The sequence below is a fragment of the Dromiciops gliroides genome, chromosome 1 (assembly GCF_019393635.1).
Source record: "Dromiciops gliroides isolate mDroGli1 chromosome 1, mDroGli1.pri, whole genome shotgun sequence".
Taxonomy (NCBI): domain Eukaryota; kingdom Metazoa; phylum Chordata; class Mammalia; order Microbiotheria; family Microbiotheriidae; genus Dromiciops; species Dromiciops gliroides.
In genome coordinates this window covers 693,964,727-693,974,983 of record NC_057861.1, presented here as the reverse complement: position 1 = coordinate 693,974,983, position 10,257 = coordinate 693,964,727, and the positions used below count along the sequence as shown (strand labels likewise).

Sequence of the window (10,257 nt, the reverse complement as noted above, 5' to 3'; positions counted from 1 at the left end):
ACGTCTCTTATGTCTTCAGTACCACCAATATACCAACTACCTCCTTTCCCCCATCTCTCAGAATTTATAGTTTCCTTCGAAATTCTGCTCAAATAATTGCTACTACATTAAAAATTTCTAGTTTTTCTCCAGCTGCTAGTGTTTTTCCCCCTCTAGTCCTCCTCCCTTTTACATTTTATTTATTTTGCAAATATTTTGCATATATTTATGTGTATATCTCAAGCCTCCAGTCTAGCCATCGACACTCCTATACTACTAGAAAAGTAGACTCTACCCCTGGAACTCCCTAGATTCTCATTCATTCTCTCTCTCTCTCTTTTTATCTCTCTTTCTCTCTCTCTCCCCCTCTCTCCTTCTCTCTTTCTTCCTAACTTCCTTTTTTTTTTTTTTTTTTTTTTTTTTTTTTTAGTGAGGCAATTGGGGTTAAGTGACTTGCCCAGGGTCACAAAGCTAGCAAGTGTCAAGTGTCTGAGGCTGACTCCAAGGCGGGTGCTCTATCCACTCGCCACCTAGCTGCCCCTCTTCCTAACTTCTTTCCTTACCTCCCTCCTTCCTTCCCTCTCCCCTTCCTTCCTTTTTTCCTTCCTTCCCTCCTTCCTCCCATCCCCCTAATAAAATATAAGGTTCTTAAGCTCAGGGACTGTTTACTTTTTTATTTGTATCCCTGGTGCCTAACACAGTGCTTCTGTAACAGGCATATGTAATAAATGCTTTTTGACTGAAATTTCTTGTCACCCAAGTATTGTCAAATGAGTCAACATCAAAAATGGGTAGGATTTTATCAGTGAAAATGGTATTGGGGCGGCTAGGTGGCGCAGTGTATAAAGCACCAGCCCTGGATTCAGAAGGACCTGAGTTCAAATCTGACTTCAAACACTTGACACTTACTAGCTGTGTGACCCTGGGCAAGTCACTTAACCCCAATTACCTCAATAATAAATTTTTAAAAAGGTATTAAAGAAGATGCATCAGTTTATACTGGACCTCTGCACCCTAAGGACCTCTGAGCCTTTCCATCTTATTTGTAGCTAAAACCTGCTATGTATTTTGCCCCACCCCACCCCCACCTGCCCATTAGAACATGAGCTCCTTGGGAGCAGGGATTGTCTTGCTTTTCTCGATATCCCAGCACTTAGTATAGTGCTTGGCACATAGTAAGTGCTTCCTCTGCTCCGCTCCGCCCCCCCCCCCCAGGTCAATAATTCATCCAAAGAAGGCAGAGGTCATTTTAGCCTTTGGTAGTTAGGAAAGGCTTTGAAGAGGAAGCAGGACTGCCACATTAACACTATTTTGCTTATGGTGAGATGAATTCTATTGTCAAATTAATAAGGATTTATTTAAAATGAAACAGATAGATGCTCTTGAGCTAGTCTGGACCCACTTCCCCAACTCCTCAAATTATTTTGTATAAATCTTATTTTTTTCTTATCTGCATGCATGTTCTTCCCCTCCCCTCTTCTCTCCCATCCCTCAACACACAGTCCTCCAAGGATGAGAGAATGCAAGCTTTTTGAAGTCAGTGATTGTCTTTATTTTTTCCATCTCTAGTATATAGTAGACCCTTATAAATACTTGTATAAATAGGCAAGCTTATTGAGAGTAAAAGAACAATTTACCCCTAGCCTGCAACTGTCTGATATATAATTGATAGATCTGCTTCTAGTTCAATACCCCTTTTGAAGAGAGGAGAGTAAAGGCATGTTTCCTCAGTCACTCGCCTCCCCTTGCTCCCCTCCCATCTGCCCCCTGTCCAAGTCAGAAATCAAATTCTTCCTTAGAGAAATGAAGTAAGCATTCCAGGTTATATCTATCCAAATATAAATCCATGCCTCACAAGCTGCTCTGTGCCCTGTGATCCAATTTAATCTGCTCCACAAAAGCCAGTCATAGGACCAACTAGGTGGCACAGAGGATAAAGCACTGGCCTTAGATTCAGGAGGACCTGAGTTCAAATCCAGCCTCAAACACTTGACACTTACTAGCTGTGTGACCCTGAGCAAGTCACTTGACCTTCATTGCTCCACAATAAATAAACAAACAAACAAAAGCCACTCATACTTTGCTACCTGGTCTTCCTATGATGCCTGGGTTATGTTAGAAGGTGTTTCCAAACTGTTAGATTCAGGCCACAGAACTTTTCCCACTGATAGCCTACAACCCATTCTTTTGCTGTAACAGTTACTACATGTTGCCCTGTGTACATGTGCTATGCTGTTTGTGAATGGAATGGATATGCTACACAAATGCCAACAGTTCCCTGTGATGGGTCATTTGGGGTTACATCTCTATATAAGTTGTTTCTCCTGAAAAACTGTAGGCTTCATGAAGCCAGAGACCGTCCCTTTTTTGTATTTACGTTGTCAGCCTCTAGCACAGTGTCTGGAGCATGGTAGTCACATTAAATGCTTGTTCATAGGTTGGTAATTTCTCTTCCATTAAAATTCTGGAGCCCAGAGGTTATGGAGACTTTTTTTAGACCTTTTAAAATTATATAATTATATTTTAAAAGATTTTAATAAAAGTAATTCAGTTTTCTTCAACAAAGTGATGGCTGACATGTATAAGTACTCTAAGATTTGCCTCATGTTTTACAAACGTTATATCTGATCCGTGAAATATTCCTGTGAGGTAGGGGCAATTATTATCTCCATTTTCCATCTAGGTGAAATGAGGCTGAGAGGTTATGTCACTTGCCCAGGATCACACAGGTAGTCAGTGACTGAGGTAAGATTTTAATCCAGGTCCTCCTGATTCCAGACAGTTATTAAACACCCACTATATTCTAGGCACTATGATGGATACCAGTGGATACAGGGATGAAAAAAGACTTAGACTATATCCTCAAGGAGATTTCATTCAGTAAATAAAAGCATTCTTCATTACAAAAACAAAACAAAAAACCTGAAGTAGTAAGCATGCTAATAATGAGCACAGAAGGGAGGTGTTAATGAATTCTGAAAACCCATTAATACTAATTTAATGATCAAATATAGGCTCTCCTGAAGGTTTTTATAACTGCTTATTGATGACCCTTCACAAGTGGACTTGCCAAAGACTGTTTAAGTCACATAAAAGGCACAGATCAGAACAAGTCCTGAGCCCAGCAAATCTGATAAGAGGATGCTGCATCATTCGACCATGAAAAATGAGTTGTCAGGAGTTCCCATTTGGTCTCCATTTATCATCATTTCTTAATTTGCTACATCAACTAAATGCTTTGCCTCCTTCTTAGTGACTGGCTGCTAATCATTATTTATTTAAGCTTTCAAGTTCAGCGATGGCAGATGCTGTTTTCTGAGCATATAAATATCAATTAGGTTCTCCTGTGGAATGGAGCCTCTAATTAGCCCTTGTTTCTTTGAGATCTTATTTTTGCCATATCCTCCAAGTTCTAGTGTGTGTTTGCATGTGTCTTTGTGTGAATATTCTGTTTTCTGCTCTGTCACTCCATAAGATCTCATGCCACTAGATTGAAGAAAACCAAGTAAAACAGATTACAAAGGTAGGTATACACACATGCATATTATATATATGTACACATATTCATACATATATATGTATATATGTGTATATATATGCATATATATGTATTTAAAATTATATGGGTTTGCCCTATTTCTATCCCAAGTTTTAGTGAAAATTAGCTGGGGTTTCTAATTTATTGCTACTTATAAATCAGAGGCTATAGCACCAGTTTGGGGCATTAAGCATTTATTAAAGCATGTTAAATATTAGTAAAGAGAGAACACATATCTCTGAAAGTTCAGAAGCCCTATGTACCTAGGATAGAAGAGCGAGAGAGAGCAAGGCATGGCCGCCTCCTCTGACCAAGAGAACTCATGAGAGTGTGTGTGAGAGGAAGCTTCCTGAGGGTCCAGAGGAGAGGGGGGCTTTCCGCACTGCTCAAAGCTAATTGGCTAGCATCATTCAAATCTATTGGTTTACTGGATTTGAAGGTGGTCCATGAGTAGTATATGCTCAGGTCAGAGTACAAGGATAGACCCTCTGAGGGGCAAGGCTTTTAGGTATGTGTGGTTTTAACCTATACATACATACACACACATATACATACATATACATATATATACACACACACACATATATGCCATGAGCAATAAATAACATATTGATCAAGGGGATGATGTCTAAACTCTACCCAAAGGGATTGTCTTCTACAGGAAGCTATTCCAAATCACTCTTAATTCTAGGGTTGATTATTTCAGATTTGTTTGTACATATTAGCATAGCATCTCCTTCTTTAGGTTATGAGCTCCTCTAGGGCAGCAGCTGACTTTTGCCTTTCAATGCCCAGAACCTAGCACAGTGCCTGGCACATAGTAGAAACTTAACATATACTTATTGACAAAGTAGCAAAGAATATCTTAGATGCTACAACCTCTGTCCGTGACTCGGTGTCTGACTTCCTGTCTCTCTGTGTCTCTGTCTGGTGTGTGTGTGTGTGTGTGTGTGTTGGTAAGGACTATTTTCTGGTGTTTTTTTTCATATACTCCATACCTAGTCTGGTGCTTTATAGATATTAGTACTAGAGAGACATTTATTGACTTGGCCATGAATGTAAATAGAACTGCTTTTGAAAATCCAGTTTTTCCCTTCTAGCAATCTGATTGCTTATGTGCTCAACTTCCTCAGCCCCAACATTTTCACTTACATAAAGTATATTCTTTGCCCTGATTATGACTTTTGTTCATTGGAACAATTCCTCTGCACCCAGTCTATCTCCTTCACTAAGTCTGGCAGCTGGCATTTCTTAAGTATTTACTCTATGCCAGGCACTGTGCTAAGCCATGGGGATTCAAAGGAAAGCAAATATAGGGTCTCTGCCCTAAAGGGACTCATATTCTAATGAAGGTGTCTCCTTTATGTAAGACACTATTGTTTGTCCCTTATTCTCTAAGAAGACTTGCAATGAATTGGATTTAAGTAAGGAAGAGCTGTGCAAAGTCACAAGCCCTCACTCTCACTCTCACTCTCTCCTCCAGAACCATCTGGGTCCAGTGGTAAGATATACATCAAGATGACTGGAGATAGCCCTGCTTGGGGCTGTGACTTGCCAAAGGTCACACCGCTAGTAAGTGTCTGAGGTGAGATTTGAACACAGGTCCTCACAACTTCAGGGCCATTGCTCTATCAACTGTACCCCCTATTTGTCTCTTATTCTAATGGAAGAGACAGTATATATCCTAATTGTATTTGGACTTAGTTGTTTGTGTGTTACTCTAATGGATGAGACAATATATAAACAACTAAATCCAATGAAAATATATACTCTGTAAAATCAAACTGGGAGGGGAAGACCCTCAGGGTTTCTGGCCAGAACTGAAATAATTGCTATTTACACTCACTCTAAGCCCTCAAAACCTAAACAAAGACCAAGTGAGGCTTGGTCTGGGACCTATTATTGGTCAGTCAGTGAGAGCCAGAGTGATTTGGGTTTAAGGCATGGTCAAGAAGCTCCATTTGAATCCCAACTGGCTGTTTCAAAGCCTGGTTTTCCAGTACTCTATATCAAGAAATTGTAAATGGAAGTACACATGGGACAAAAAAGGCTAATTGTTCCATTTTTTAAAAAGATAGAATAAATAAGTAGGGAAGAGGGGAAAAAAGTCAATCTGTAAACCCCAAGATATCTTGTGAGGTTTCAGCGATCAAAATTTACATTCTTTTGAGCAGAGCACCCACATGTAAGGGTATGATTTCCACATGGGGTAATGTCCCCATGTGAACAGAGGGATGAGAGGGAAAAAAACTGAAGAGGACCAATGACATCAGAAGGGTGATGTCTTGACTTGCAAGTGAACTGGATTTAAGTGAGTCAGAGATATGCAAAGTCATCAGCCTCACTCTTAAAACTTAAATCACTGAATGGGTGTTGCCTTAGAATAAGTGATTCCTGGGAAAGACCTTAGCTTAAAAAAGCCAAGGTTTCACTTTTTTTGGCTCCCAGCTCATGGTGGTGAAGGTGCAACTTCTTTCAGTCTTCCCAAATATGGGTTCATCCAACACCGGCAGCCACCCCGCAGCGTCCAGGCCAAGCCTACACCTTGGTCGCCGCCATGCCACCCAAGTTTGACCTTAACGAAATTAAAGTCATGTTTTTAAGGTGCACTGGTGGTGAAGTTGGTGCCAGATCAGCTCTAGCCCCCAAAATTGGTCCCATGGGTTGGTCTCCCAAAAAGGTTGATGATGATATTGCCAAGGCAACTGGTGACTGGAAAGGGCTAAGGATCACAGTGAAACTTACCATTCAGAACAGACAGGCCCAGATTGAGGTTTTGCCTTCCACTTCAGCCTCAATCATCAAAGCCCTAAAGGAACCTCCTCGGGACAGAAAAAAGCAGAAAAATATTAAACACAGCGGAAACATCAGTCTTAATGAAATCATCAACATTGCTCAACAGATGAGGGACCGATCCTTGGCAAGAGAGCTCTGGAACCATTAAAGAGATCCTTAGAACAGCCCAGTCTGTGGGCTGCAACATTGATGGCAGGCATCCTCATGACGTTATTGATGACATCAATAGTGGTGCTGTGGAATGCCCAGGAAGTTAAGCTGCAAAGGAGACTATTGCAATAAATTAACATTTGCCAAAAAAAAAAAAAAAAGATCAAAGTTTCTCACTGCATCTGGGGTCATCACCAATCATCCTCACCTATGTCTTTCCACTGGACTCAGATGATTCTGGAAGAGAGAGTGAAGCTGATGACTTTGCACTGCACAGTGTTGTCTCACTTAAACCCAATTCACTTGCAAGTCAATATATCACCCTTCTGATAGCATTGGTCCTCTTCCAGGAGGAAAGGACACATCAGCAATGACAACAACAACATACTGTGTAAAATGGAAGGGAATTTTAGAGGGAAGGCACTAGCAATGGGGGAGTGCCTGGAATGGTAAAGACCACCTTCATTAACTAGAATTTGAGCTGAGTCTTCAAGGAAGCCAGGAAAGCTAGAAGATGGAGGTGAGGAAGCAGAGCATTCCAAACATGGGGGAAAGACAGTACAAAGCCTTGGAGCAGGAGATGGAATGTCACTTGAGAGGAAGAGCACTTAGGCTGCCCTGCTTTTATATCTAGCCTTGATCTCTCGGTTTGTCACTTCAATGTCCTAGCAACTCAGTGGTTCTCAAGCCCTCTTTGTTCATGGGCCTCTTTGGTGGTCTGGTGAAGCCTATGTACTTTTTCTCAGAAGATTTTGTGTGTGTGTGTGTGTGTGTGAGGCAATTGCAGTTAAGTGACTTGCCCAGAGTCACATAGCTAGTAAGTGTAAAGTGTCTGAGGCCAGATTTGAACTCAAGTCCTCCTGACTCCAGGGCCAGTTCTCTATCCTCTGTGCCACCTAGCTGCCCTGTTCAGAATAATATTTTTAAATAATTGCAGGAAATGAGAAATTTCACTTGGAGGTTAGTGAAAATAAAATATATATATATATGTATATATTTGTGTGTATGTATATGTATGTGTGTGTGTGTGTGTGTATATATATATATATGTATATATGTATATATATATATATATATTTAATTTTTTTTTCCATTCAAGGTCACAGACCTACTGAAATTTATCCTTGGACCACTCCTTGATGATATATGCCAGGTTAATAGTACCTAGAATCTTTGTCCTCCCTGCTCCCAATCTGCTTACTGGCTCCCCAGTGTTGTTCCAGTCATTAAATTTCTCAGCTTTGTGAGCTATCAGTAGAAAAAAAAATATCATGCAGTAGAGTTGATTTCAACCATTATGGATTAACTGTTCATGAAGTCAATTGTACTGTTGCTTGAAAATATATCAACTATATCCCTATCAACTTCTTATCTCACTCCCCTCAGTTACTTTTCAGAACTTTCTTCTTTGCTTACCTGTTTGGTCATTTTTTAGTCATTTCTGACTTCATGACCCCATTTGGGGTATTCTTGGCAAAGATACTAGAGGAGTGGCAGCTAGGTGGTATAGTGGATAGAGTACCAGCCCTGGATTCAGGAGGACCTGAGTTCAAATCTGGCCTCAGACACTTGACACTTACTAGCTGTGTGACCTTGGGCAAGTCACTTAATCCCAATTGCCTCACCAAAAAAAAAAAAAAAGATACTAGAGTAGTTTGCCATTTCCCTCTACAGATCAGTTTACAGATAAGGCAACTGAGGCAAATCAGGGCTAATTGACTTGCCCAAGGCCACACAGGTAGTGAGTGTCTAAGGTTGGATTTGAACCTTCTGACTCCAGACCTCAAACTCTGTGCACTATGGTGCCACTTCTGGCTACCTACCAACCTCCATTCTTTGAACTCATAGAAGATGACCTAACCTTCTAGTTCACTGAGAAGATTAAGGCCATCTGATACCAGTTTCCTAAGACCCCTTTCTCTGTTCTCCTAATTGTAACAATATCATTACTCCTCTAGTCATTGAAGAAAAAAACCATCTGCAATATTAACAAATAATGACATTTTCACTCACACTCAATCCTATTTCTCCAATCATCCCTGTTCTCTTGCATCTTCAGTGAGAAGGGAGACTTTGCTATTGGTTCCTATCTATATACATATAAAGAAAATTAAGCGTCTCCGATCCATAAACTAAGTGAGCTCAAGAGCATGTGCGCGCGCGCACACGCGCACACACACATGCACACGCACACACAACACAAACAAAGCCATTTAGCCCAAGGCATCTATTTCTTTTACTTAAAAGTTTCTTCAGAAAGTTGTCTCTATCCAGTGATTCGATTTTTAGCCACACTTTCCTTAGCTCTTAATAATGGGGATTCTATCCCCATTATTATACTGAAAAATTCTACCGGTCTTTTGTCAGTGTCCATCATTTTTTTTGAGACTTCTGTAGCTCTTGTTGCTATTGATTACCATTTCCTTTTATTTTATTTTAAAAATCATATTGTGTCAAACAACAGCTCCTCATTTGGAAATCATTGCTTTAGGGAACAGGGAAATTTCCTATATGACCCCAGGTTACAGACCAAAATAGTTATGGCTTTTGTATGTTCATGGGGGACATGGAGGTGGGAGAGTGGGGAAGAATATCTTCTACCCAAACATATACCTTAGGACTAACCTCTGGGTTTGGAATGGGCAGTTTAGTTGGATTTTATCAATATTTCCATCACAGTTTTGATGTCCATATTTATTTTTCTCAATTGGAAATGCAACAATCTGCATTTTCATTCATTTCAAGACTTCCTTCCTGCTTCTCAGCTCCATAAAAGGGTCCAGTAACATTTAAAACTTCTTCTGTGTTTAATGGATTAGGACTGTGAGTCTTAGCATCTCACATAGCATAGCCCATGTTCTTCTCTTATGCAGTGATAAATTGCACATGAATTTCTTAGGGGTAGGACTGCAGGGTGCCTACACAAAGGACATTGGCATAATTGGGAATGTTTTAGCTCCATGTAAACCTACTTTTTCTGGCCTTAAGCCTCCAAATAAATTACGCTGTCATACAAGGGGTGTTTATGGGTCATCAGGTTTCTCCAGAGTTCAAAAAATCTGAAGCCATACAGCATCTCCTTTCTTTTATCCATGAATGTTCCTAACTAGCCCTGTGGACATAAATGTTTCTTAAAAATGCAAAATGAAGAGGGGAATATGATATTTCTACCTCATCATGTAAAAAAGTCATTAATTCCTGGCCACATGGGAAATAGGACAACCTTGCTATCAGTGCAGGAAATGGAAGTATAGAACATAAAAGTCTGTAGATGCTGATAGCCAGAATTCACACGCAAAAATTTGAAGGGAAAATAGGCCTCAGAAATTATTTTTGCAGGTCAAATTAAGTTAATTCCAGAGCCAAATGAATCCATCACTATCACACACATGCAAATGATGTTCATCACTCCATTCTTGGCTGGATTTTATAAATTTGGCAGTTCTTGGACTAGGCAGATAGAGGCATGTTGAGAGTGGTATACGATGCTTAACTAGGTAAAGATGATTCCCAATAGCTGGAAAGTGGAAAGCCACAGATTGGTTCATCTTAGTGGGGTTGTAATGAATCAATCCAGATTTGAATGCCTGCTGCACTTGAGCCAATGTTTTCCTTTCTTGGCCCAATTTATACTACCTGACTGAATGATGAACTGTATTAAGGAGATGAGAACCATTAGATAGGAAATTAATAAAGTCAAAATTCCCTTAGCTCTGTGAGAAAAATCAACTTTCAAAGGTAGAAACTTATAATACTCATGTTTTGGAGCAATTATTGTTGTCAGTCGGCTCTGA

The 10,257-nt window shown here is 40.1% G+C and overlaps 1 pseudogene; it reads left to right on the top strand.

Moving 5' to 3' along the window:
* The first annotated feature begins 6,074 nt into the window (after window positions 1-6,074).
* Window positions 6,075-6,570, top strand: LOC122737274 (annotated as a pseudogene).
* The last annotated feature ends 3,687 nt before the right edge of the window (window positions 6,571-10,257 follow it).